The 12,080-nt window shown below is 37.9% G+C and overlaps 1 protein-coding gene across 1 annotated transcript in view; it reads right to left on the reverse strand.

Moving 5' to 3' along the window:
* Positions 1–11,616, reverse strand: part of LOC311078834 (GTPase IMAP family member 8-like) — a 28,364-nt gene extending 16,748 nt beyond the window's left edge. Inside the window, exons 1-2 of the mRNA XM_084107841.1 lie at positions 11,275–11,616; positions 6,494–6,583 (exon numbers count right to left, since the gene is read on the reverse strand). The gene's annotated coding sequence lies outside the window, so the exon portion shown is untranslated. The remainder of the gene's footprint in view (positions 1–6,493; positions 6,584–11,274) is intronic.
* Between the last annotated feature and the right edge of the window lie 464 nt (positions 11,617–12,080).

The following is a 12,080-nucleotide window of genomic DNA, read 5'->3' on the forward strand; positions in this document are numbered from 1 at the left end:
AGATTTAATGTTATACATTGACAAACAACTATGCATCATTATAAAGATATAAGACTCAAGTTTCAGTATTTGACTATTTTATTCTGAGAAACTTATAGTGACAGTTATGTCTTAATTTGTGACAGGAGTTATGAAATGAAAAAAATGAGTCGATACCTTTAATATGAATTATGAGTGTCATCCGCTCCCATTCAGAAAAAAACTCCTGTGCGGTGGTCATGAAAGTGCTTGACCAAACAAAGTCCCTTAGGGCTTTTAACAAAACATTGCACATTTAGAGAAATATTGATAGATTCTCATAGATTCTTCACACTCCAATATTATTATTTTTCAATATTATATCATGAAGATATTTTATAAAAAATAATTTTCTAATAACATTACAAAACTTTGAAGCTATTTATATATAAAAAAATCATTATTACAATAATTAATTCTAAATTTACAATAAACTGCCAAGTGTCAGCTTTCAAATGAGATCATACTTGTGCTTTTAGTGCAAAAGGTTCATGAACTGTATCTGTTTTAGTTTGGGTATGCCATTTCTGGAGATTTTTCAAAAGTGGGATTGCTGGCTAACAGGTTAAATGAAAATAAATTACAAAATATGTTTGTAACAATATGTACATAAGTTACTTGTCAGGTATTGTTCATAAAAACAAGCATTAGATGAATAGTTGTCGTATAAACTGTTATGTTTCATCCGTTCCACCCCTGTGTTTCAATCGCCCCACTCAGGAGGGACGATTGAAAAAAAGTATATATTTTGACATGCAATTTCAGTTGTGTAATGTGATCATGATGGATTATTATGTGTAAAATAGCAAAAATATTATTCATTCATGCATGACGGCGATTAAAACCTAATTTACTTCAATAAAGATTACTATACATGCTATTCTTGTCATGAGCATCAATGTGTGGGGGCGCTGCGGTGCAAATTCCACATATGTTAGTACGTCATAGATTTGTAGAAAAAAATAAACGTTGGAGGCAATTTATCTGCGCGAGAAGTCCTTAATTCATTCTGCAGTTATACCATCATAGCCATGGCAAAAAGAAAACAAGGCAGTTTAATTAATTTTGGTTTTATTAAGAAATTGTGTAGTGATGACGTTAATAGCAGCACGACCGATTCACCTGCTGCAAGCACTGTTAGACATCCCGCCGCGCCCGCGGTGACAACGCAAGAAGCTGAAGAAATAAAGTCCTCTCTGGCTGAAGATGGTAACAGCTCGTCAGAGGCCGGTCACGATCCTAACCCCTCTTGCTCCGAGTCCTCTCTCCCGTTAAACTGGAACAGCCAGCAGTGGAGAGACTGGAAGAGCCGATATACATGGCTGTTTGATAAGGATGGAAGCTTGGGGTGCATCGCTTGTAGGGACGCAAAAAACCTTCTTCTGTCTGAAAAGGTACCTGGCACGCACTTGTCTGAGGAGTGGATTAATGGGGAAATAAACAGCGCTGCTCAGAACAAGTTGCGAAAAAAGATATATAAACACAGGGACAGCATTGCACACAAGAGGGCCATTGAAGTAGCATTGACTAAGCAAAAGGCGATTCTGCCAAATAAAGTAATTGAGGTGAATTCCAAATTAATGGAGGAGACCGCAACGTCATTCAGGTCCGCCTATATGGTGGCTAAGGAAAGGCTGTCTTACAGAAAGCTTACCCCTTTAATGAAGCTTCAGGAGCTTAATGGTGCAAAGGTGGGAACTGCGCATAAATCAGATCACTCCTGTGCTGAGATTGTAGGTCATATTGCACAGCAAATGCGGAAGAAGTTTGTTTCAAATATTCGAGAGCTCAATTCAAAAATTAGCATCACCATTGACGAAAGCACAGTACATGGGCGTGCCTATCTCATCGTATACGTGAGATGTGATGTGAGTGGCAAAGGAGATATAGAACATGTTTTTTTAGACAAGGGCACAAATGCGGAGTCCATTTACAACAGCTTAAAACAGTGCCTTCATACAGCGGGATTATATGATGAGTTTTTAGGGGAAAACCTCATCAGCATCGCCACAGACGATGGCGTTCAGTTCTCACTGGCAAATCCACTGGAGTCATTGCAAGGCTTAAGCGTGATTTTCCAAACATCCAGTCCATACATTGCTTGGCCCATCGCCTTGAATTGGCTGTCCATGATTCTTTGAAAGTGGTTTCTGGATGTAATCATTTAGAGTTTTTCATTGCCAAGCTGTATTCTCTGTACCACCAGTCTGCAAAGAAAGTGAGATTGCTTGAGGAAGCTGCTGCCGATCTAAATATGCAGATTTTGAGAATTGGACAGATATTCAACATCAGATGGGTTGCGAGTAGTTTCAATACTGTAAAGGCGGTCTGGAATAACTACCCTGCTTTAGCGCGCCACTTCAAAATTGCAAGTGAGGATGCATCTCGCAACGACACAGAGAGGAAGGAATTCCTGGCGCTATACAAACACCTCACAAACTCAGGGTTTTTACTTGATTTGGCTTGCATGAAAGACATTCTCCGTGAGCTGCAGGGCCTGTCACTGAAATGTCAGCAAAGAGATATCACTCTAGTTGATGCCAGTTGCCACATTCTGCAGTGTATTGATGCGAGCAATGAAAGCAATGAAAGCGAGTGGAGGGAAATCCACACGGAAGGCCGAACAGCGCACGTCTCTGGGGCTGTTTAAAGATGTTCAACTAGTTGAGGGCACAGGCAAGATTAATCGAAATCAGCTTTATCAATCTGTGATCGACAATCTCACAAGGCGAATGCCAGAATCAGACCTCCTACAAATGCTAAAACCCCTGGACAAGCGTTTTTGGCCACAGGATCGGAATGCTTTGATCCTGTATGGAGAAAACGAAGTACGTGCACTTGCTAAAATGCTTGGTGAACCAGCCAGAGAGGTGGTCGAGGAGTTTCGCGACTGGAAATTACAGGACACAGCACCAGGCAGAAAGCTGGAAAAGATTTGCACAGTGAGTAGAACATACCTTCCTACTTCAGCTGAGTGTGAGAGGGGTTTTTCTGCCGTCAATGATACTGACAGCAAGACCCGCAATAGGTTGCGTGAAAACAGCCTCTCATCGCTTCTTTTTCTGGACATTAATGGACCCCCATTGCAGAGTTTCGACCCAAAGCCCTTTATCATATCTTGGATTAAGGCAGGTCATTGCCCATCCACTTCTTGGATTTCTGGACGAACAGCAAAGGAAGCTGACTTCAGGCCTCTGTGGTCAATTTTGTGTTAAGGTAAGGCTTGTTATTCCCAATTATGCGGCTGGTGGTTTGTTATGGGTCTGCGTGTGACTCTGGATGTCTTAGGCGTAATTGAACGGAGGAATTATGGTATTATTCTATAGCTTGACGAGTAATTCCGGAGCAAAATGAACTAGGGGTTAATATGGTTACCGAGTTGATCGTTCTCTGTGATGTGTTTTCATGATAATAAATAATTTGACACAAAATATTGATTTACAAAGGAGTTTATTGATTTAAAAACGATTGTATTGCTTCTGCTAAAGAAAATAGTCCGTTACGTGTCCATAGCAACGCTCTGTTTTTCATGGCAACGGTGTGTTATACTTCGCAGCGGTCTGTTATCAAGAAATAACAGACTGCATTCTACATTGGAATTCAACCAAGCCATGTAATAAAGTATAATAGTGCATATACACTTGTAGCTGTTATGTATCTTTGTAAGTCATTGTAAGTCCTTTTTTGAGGCACTCGTGTCGATAAAGTATAATAGTGCACACACTTGTAGCTGTTGTAAGTCCTTCTTTGAGGCACGCGCAAGCGCACGAAGGACTAGGAGCACTAGGAGATGGCAGATCAAACTGATAGTTCCTCTGAGCATGAAGGACCTGACTCAGGCTCAGGTTGAGTTACCCCTACTCCTCCATGGATGCATATACCACCACAAATGCCATCCGAAGCACTTGTGCCAAGTATTGACAAGGCCATTTCTTCCTCTGCTGTGAGAAGGGGGAACTCATTGGGCAGACTGCCCATTTATTTAATGTTGTCCTCTGCAGTGCCATTTTCCTTTTAGCAAAGCTTGCCATTTCTTCCTGACCTCCTTCCCTGATCTTTTAATGCCCCTAGTTGCAGTCAGTTTCCTAGCAATATCCTCCTAGATTTTTTGTTTTTGTTTATTTGAGTGCCCTTAAACCTGCTGAAAATAATATGTTTGTATTCACCTTATTTTTTAACGGAAATACGGACGCAGCCAGTTGACGGTATTTTGTGCGAGACTTCCGGTCAGGCACTTCCGGTCACTGGCGAGCTCACCGTAGCGGTTAATCAAACAAGTATTCATAACAACTAACTCATCGTTATGGCTTCAAGGAAGACCGGGATTGTTTGTGCAGTTAGAGGTTGTCATAACTGGTACAAAAGAAAGATTTACTTGGCGTTTCTGTTGCATGGCGTTTTCTATATCTCTGCACACCAGAAACGTGTCTGACGCGGCGCTGCTGCTGCTTGGTGACATATGATAAGCCTCATTGGTGATATATTCGACATATGGGGAGAGAGTTGTGGAAGGCCTATGTTAAACATAAATATATAGCAGCAAAGACAACGTCGGCAGTATTGACGCAAAATAGGTTGTCCACTTAATTCACATCTTTACATTTTATTAGTATGCTTTGCGTGGTTTCGCACCTTGGAATGCTTATTTGTGTGTGTGTGTGTGTGTGTGTGTGTGTGTGTGTGTGCAGTTTTGAGACAGTCCCTTAATTTGCTTGGCGAATGTCTAACGAATGTCCAACATAAAACCTACTTTACCGCACCCTTCGCCTGTGGTTAAAAGCTTTACATTTGAAGAAACCACCGAAACGACCGTATGTTTGTTCTTTTCATTTCGTGAACACAAGACCTACAGAAGACCACCCAATACCAGAAAAGTGGCTGGGCTATTAAGTCTCAATAAAAAACTCTAAGGAGAAACAAAATCATTGTAACCCATGTATAAAATCTAGTCATCATGGCGTTTATTTTGTATGATTTACAATTATTTATAGCCATCTACTTATTGCTGTCCTGTGCTTTGGTTGCATTCTGATGGCATTATTAATACATTTGACATGACAAAAATACCTCCATAGATATATTAGTCCAGCGCTGGCTCGGCCGTGTTTAGGGCGGTGCTGAAGGCGCCGGCGAAGTTGGCACTCTGCCAGCTAGATGCATGAGTGTTTTCAACCAGGTCCGGTACCCGAACTGGGTGAGGCGGGGCTTTAGATCTTTGTTGTATTCATCTGTTACGTTATGTGTAACATTTTTCTGTCAATTCTGCATAATCCTTTGCAATTGATATCGTTAGTTAGCCCAGGGAAGCGAGGAAACGGAAGTGCCGCACAAAAACCGGATACTGGACCCATGTTTACTTCCGCGTTCGAAAATAAGGTGAATAGCTCCACCTTATCTAAAATGACATTAATCTCCTCTTTTAGAAAAATGTATTTTCTTTGTTTTTTTGGTTCAGCCATTTTGCTGGTGTCTCCACCCGAAGGTTTTTGCTTTTTATAGATTTCAAAATACAAGCGTGCGCTACAATTACGAGCCATTCTACAAGGTGACATCTCAGCACTTGACAAACGGACAGCGACTCTTAAGTAGCACTTAAAGCACAGCTGCGTGCGATCGTGCGAAGTCCGTTTTTGTGAAACGCACGTGAAATGAACACAAATGTTCGTAAAGTCGCTCGTAGAAAATTCCCTAAAGTGCTAAGATCCATTGTTATCTGAAAACAGCTGCGTTTCCAGATAACGATGGATCTTAGCACTTACGAGGATTTTCTGCGAGCGACTTTACTTCTTACGATGCACTTAGGGATTTACGATTACTCCAGAGCACTCGTAGATCTACGATGATTTTTAAGTGCTAATTAATACGATGCTTTTGGGAAACAGACCGTAATATTAAGATCAGTCATACGATCGTTTTTACGATCTACTTAGGCTTACGATGCTTTTGGGAAACGCAGCCCAGGTCACTTCTGTAATAGAGATTTTTAATCTCAGAAAGTTTTATCTGGTTAAATAAAAGGCAAATAAAATAAAAATAAATAATGCCACTGCAGAGACACTCAATATGATTGACTGTTAAGCTCAAATGTGATTTGATTAAAGAGTTCACTGGATGAACACTGGATGTAGAAACATTCAGAAATAGTGTTTGTGTATTTGTAAATTGTGTTTTGCATATGTGAATCAGATTTTTAACGCAAATTTGGATATGCATTTTCAAATCGTGCTTTGTGAATATGAATTAGCTTCATTAGGGGTGAGCGGGACATATACAAACACGGGGCTCGTTGTAACACACATGGTTTAAAACTTTCCACACATGCTAGCAATGATGACACTTAGTGTATTTACTAGTTGCCATATCAACACTATTTATAGAAAAAAAAATGTGACAAAATTTAAACATCTTTGTGTAGTAAATGGGATGCTATAGACAATGTTGTCCAGTAGAGGGCGGCATGGTTTGCATATGTTACCTTTTCTCTTGATGCACTGGAGCAGAGTAGTGTTGTTCGGGGTCAGTCTGTCTGCTGAGACGAGGTCGAGATGCGCTGTCCGCTCTGCACCTGTTAATAAAGATTCAAAGTCATTTATCTCCATGTCTCCACATTTATGATGCACCACAATATTTTACACTTTGGAAGATATCACTGGATATATATTTAACCATAGCAAAAGTAAACCATGAGAAAATGAGAAAAAACAAGTTTTTTTGTTTGTTTTTGTTTTTATTAGATAACAGATAACATTTAAATATGTCATATGGTCGTTTTATAACGTGCTCCACCAATGGGACATGTTGTCACATTTCACTTTCATTCTTTCAGGGTAAATCAAGAAAAAAGTAGGCTATAGGCCTACACTGTATTAATGAAACGAAACCACATAACTGTAGGCTACTAGACATGCGAAATGAATGTGGGGAAAAAAAGAAATACTCTGAACCCTAAGTAGATTTACACAAACTGAGAAAGTGCAGGCAATTATTTGAATTTTGAAAGATATTATGAACCTACAAATACACTTCCAGATACATACACACGCACACACTTGCACAGAGGCCCGAAGCGCAGAAGATGGAAAGGACAGAAGAATGCCCATATATGGGGAACAATGTCGACACCAGAAGCCTCCTTAACTGAGGCAATAGAAGGTTGAGGTCACATGATTTAGTTCCTCTGGGGAAAAAAACAAGAAATTCCATAGGAACAATGTAACCCAGTTCAATATGACTGCCTTTTGACTGTTAGTTGTTGCATTTTTTATTTCATCCCTGGGGAGAAATTAGTTCTCTTCCAGTTCAGTTTATTAAATGAGATTCTGTTTGCTCAAACTGCTCTGCTGTATTATCTTAACTTGAAAACCTCGGATGAGAACAAGTTATTTTTTACTTCTATTGCTTGAACTGCTTACAAGTTAAATAGCCTGTGTAGTATCCACTCATACAGGACTGCCGGGCTGGGCGATAAAACGATAACGATATGTGTCGCGATAGACACGTAATCAATATCAATAAAAAAATGCGTTCGATAAAACGTTCTATACATTTTTTTTTCTTCATTGGAAGAAACCAGAGGTTGCGAAGTAAGTTTAGTTGCATGAACATGGCACTCACTCTCTGGTAACCTAGCAACATAGGAGGCGGGGCTGCTTTCAGCCCCGGGCTGCTTTCAGCCCCGACAAAACGTTGCACAACGTTTTTTAAACAGAAACGGTGATGCGTTGAACACACTGTTCTGATGACGCAAGAGTTGCAACTATTGCAGCTGAGAAGGCCATTCTTTGTGTTCTTTGTGAAGAATTTTCGGAGCCTGATGAAGTATGTGTTTAATACAAAATATGCCCGATGTTACAGTTACTGCACTTGCCACCCAGAACAAAAGAAAACATCCCAATCGAGTGAAGGGATTGCTGAACTGAAATGGAAGCACATATATTACCTAATTCAGACTAAAACACTATTTAGCCTCACATACTGACTTTATTTGTAGTTCATACTGTTTTAATACCCTGTATTTCTTTCTTATTTTTAGGAAAAGCACTTAATTACCATTGTTACAGTTAGTAAACAAGCTACAGTTAGTCCAGAATGCCGCCGCTAGAGTTCTTACTAGATCAAGAAAATATGATATAACACCAATTCTATCATCTCTACATTGGTTACCTATAAAGTTCTGTATCAATTACAAAGTATTACTACTGACTTATAAAGCCCTAAATAGTTTAGCTCCAGTGTATTTAACGGATCTTCTATCGCCCTACAATCCATCGCGCTCTTTAAGATCACTAAATTCGAGGCTGCTGGTCATTCCTAGGATATCTAAGTCCACTAAAGGAGGAAGGGCGTTTTCACATTTAGCTCCTAAACTCTGGAATGGCCTTCCTGGTATTGTTCGAGGCTCAGACTCGCTGTCCCAGTTTAAAACTAGATTAAAGACGCATCTCTTTAGCCAAGCATTCACATAATGATTACCTTTTATAGGCTACAGTTGAATCAGATCGAATGCATTAATATTATGAACAGCAGCTACGCTAAATATTTCCCATATGATTTTCTGTTGTTATCTCGGGACGCTAGTCCCGAGGTAAATACAGATCGTCAGCTCCAGTTTGTATCCAGCCTCTCATGGAAACTACAGATGCCCCAACACCCGTGAAGAGACGACTCGACGCCTGTGAAGAGACGACTTAGCGCTGGCTATATGTTTATGCCCTAAATCAAATTAACTGTATTTCTCTATGTACATTTTTTTAATGCACTTTCTGTAAAGCTGCTTTGAAACAATAGGCCTATGTATTGTGAAAAGCGCTATACAAATAAATTTGAATTGAATTGAATTGAATTGAATAACTTTGCTCATTTTAAAGCAGCCTTTAAAATGTATTTTGAGTCTGTAAAGTTTTTAAAAAATCAAAAAGCCCAAAGATCTGTATCTCTGCTAAATGAATGTAATATGTGTGTGTGTGATGCCCTTTATCTTTTGGGGTTTTTATATTGTTTATATTATATTATTGATGTTTCAAGTTATACTTACCGAATGTGAAAATGTGTAGAAGAAAAGTGTCAAGAACTTGATATCAAATTCTGTAATTTTGAAAATTCAATAAAAAAAAATAAAAAAAAAAAATGAAAGAAAGAACCGGCGGGTTCTATTTTCTGATGCTATTCCGTGCAAATAGGCTATATATAGTGTAGGCTATACAGGGTCCGTGTACTTTTTCGTTCATTCATTAGTTAAGATCAGCATATAATTTAGTGACACTATACGAGCAACGTTTACGTTTGTTGCTCAGCTAAACAAAAATTTAAACCAATTAAAAATAAAAAAGGAAAAAAAAAACATTTAAATGTATAAACTTAAAGGTGCTCTAAGTGATGTCGCGCGTTTTTTAGGCCAAAACATTTTTTGTCACATACAGCAAACATCTCCTTACCATCCGCTAGCTGCCTGTCCCCTGAACACAATGTAAAAAAAACGCGGTCTCTGTAGACAACACAGGCTCCACAAACAGCAAGAGAAACAAAATGGGCTAACCTGCACCACAAAACATAACAAACTGCTCCAGCCAATAACCGACAGGAATGATTTAGGGGTGGAGTTTGGGGGGTTAGTGCGCAGATGAGGAGGAGGGAGGGTCTAGCTAGCCACCGTTTTGTTTGACAATACTTTAAAAGTCAACAAGAAGTGACATCACCCAACATCACTTAGAGCACCTTTAAAAATACAAGGGCCTACATTGATTTGGCTATTTCTCCACATAAATGCAAGTTCTGTCTCTGCGTGATTTGAACGCAATTTGTTTTTCAGTAGCATCACACCAGCCAGAATGCACAACTCAAATCAACAGTTTGCTGTAGGCTACTATATTAGATACACTCTAAACAATTTAGTAAATCTGAGTAACTGCATCTGGTACATTAATAAATAAAACTGAGTAGAAATAAGTTAACATTAAACATTAAAAATAACAATATTTATAAATTAACTTTTTATTTATGAGTAATTTAACTTTTTTATTTCCTCAGTCTAAACCTTTATAAAATAGTATTCCATATACAACCACAAATACATACATGACATTGGCTTTTATTGTTACTCAATTATTTTGGTAAGTTTAATTTTAAAGTGTTATGTATTCTGATAACACCAAAATAATTAAAACGATGTAGTGCCTTGTGCAAAAAATAAACAAATTATTAGTAAAACACGCTCCTCTGCTTGATGCAGTTATTTAGGTTATTCTTCAGTTCAGATGAAAATGCAATTCCTTCTATAATGATCATTTTTATCAAGCTTTTATGTTCACTTATTTCACATTACTGGCAATGAAAATTACCTATTAATTGTCATTTAAGTTAAATTACTGAACTTAAATATACGAGCTTGAAAAAAAATGCTCATTTTAGAAGAAAATTTCAGATGGCACTTAGAGGCTTTTGCATCTGAACTCTTCATATATACTTGAAACTAGTAGCAAAGAAAATGTGTTCAAAACATGCACATTGTGGAATGGTTTCCTTTGCTGCTCTATAAACCTAGTGAATACTAAGGAGACCATGGTTTCTGTGTGAACTGATTATTTTGTAGACATCTTTTAAAAATGAAACAATTGCGTGAGTTTGAGGAAGATAGCCTAAAATTAATTAACTTTTTTTAATTAATTTTTAAAAAGGAAGTCAGAGTTGTGTTAATATATATACGTTTTTGTTAAAAAAAAAAAAAAAAAAAAAAAAACGTAATTATGAGAAGTGCCCTTTATTTCACTTGAGCCCCTGCCCCTCAAAATGTCCGTGCACGTCCCTGATTAGATATGTGAAGATTTAAATTCTGATCTACTCTGGACAAGCACGTTCTTCTTCCGACTCTCCCGCCTCTTTAAACATTAAATAACGAATTAATATAATCAAATAATAAAAAAATAAATACATTTAAAATAATTACAATTAGTATCGGATTGTAGGCTATGGAAGCCCTGAACCACAGCGGAAAAAAAAATCCGTTTTTTTTTTCTACAATTACGAGAATAAAGTCGTATCATTTCGAGAATAAAGTCTAAATATTTCAACTTTATTCTCGAAATATTTCGATTTTAATCTCGAAATAATTCTAATTTATTCTCATAATGTTAGATTTTTATTTTCAGATGTATTTATTTATTTATTTATTTTCAGGACATCCGTAAAACATGTAGCCTAATACATAACAGTTGAAATGAAAGTGATCAAATTGATAATATTAAGGAAATAAAGACAAACCTGAGTGTTGATTTCTGTGTGTGTCTTCTGTCCAAATCCAGACGTCTAAACAGTAGTGAAAGCTCTCTGCTTTTATCAGGCTTGTTGGACTGCAGGCAGCGCTGGGACCAGAGGCATAGGTAGGCGGCTGCTTGGGGCCCCCGAACAGCGGTCAAAGTAGGGGGTACCCCAACCAAACTCGAAAAAAAAAAAAAGCCCCTTATCATCCGAACGCTTCAAAAGCATGGTGAATTGTATTAATATTCTTAAGAAATACGTTGAAACGTTGAAGTAGTTAAAATGTCCAGTTCATGGTTATCTGTCCCTACACATACACCCCCTACTTTCACAATGAAATGGACTAGTCCGTAATGGTGCGCTGCGCGAAAGATAAACACGCAGTGACAGGAGGACTGGAGGACTGGGAAGTACACAAACTCTAACACTGGCTGAGCCTGCGATATGGCTGCAAACTGTATAACGATATAAGTGTTTCATATCGGTCGATATCGATAATTATTGATATTTTTTATGACCTATTTAAAATAAGGACCAGGAGATTTATGTATATAGGCCTATATTTTTTATATTACATTAAAAAAAAATAACCTTAAGTTTAAAAAAAATTAAACTTAACCTTCCTCTGATTATAATCTCCTCAGTTATAAAGGCAGAAATGTCAACACAACCATGGAAAACACTGAAATAATTAAAATGTAAACAAAGTCTAAAATCACAATGAACACTTAACAATTATGTCTTAACATTAAGGTGCAAAATTAAAGAATATGTAAGAAATGCATAATAGAGTGTAATAAAATAGTGCA

This window comes from Abramis brama, assembly GCF_963993115.1.
Source record: "Abramis brama genome assembly, chromosome: 1".
Lineage (NCBI taxonomy): Eukaryota > Metazoa > Chordata > Actinopteri > Cypriniformes > Leuciscidae > Abramis > Abramis brama.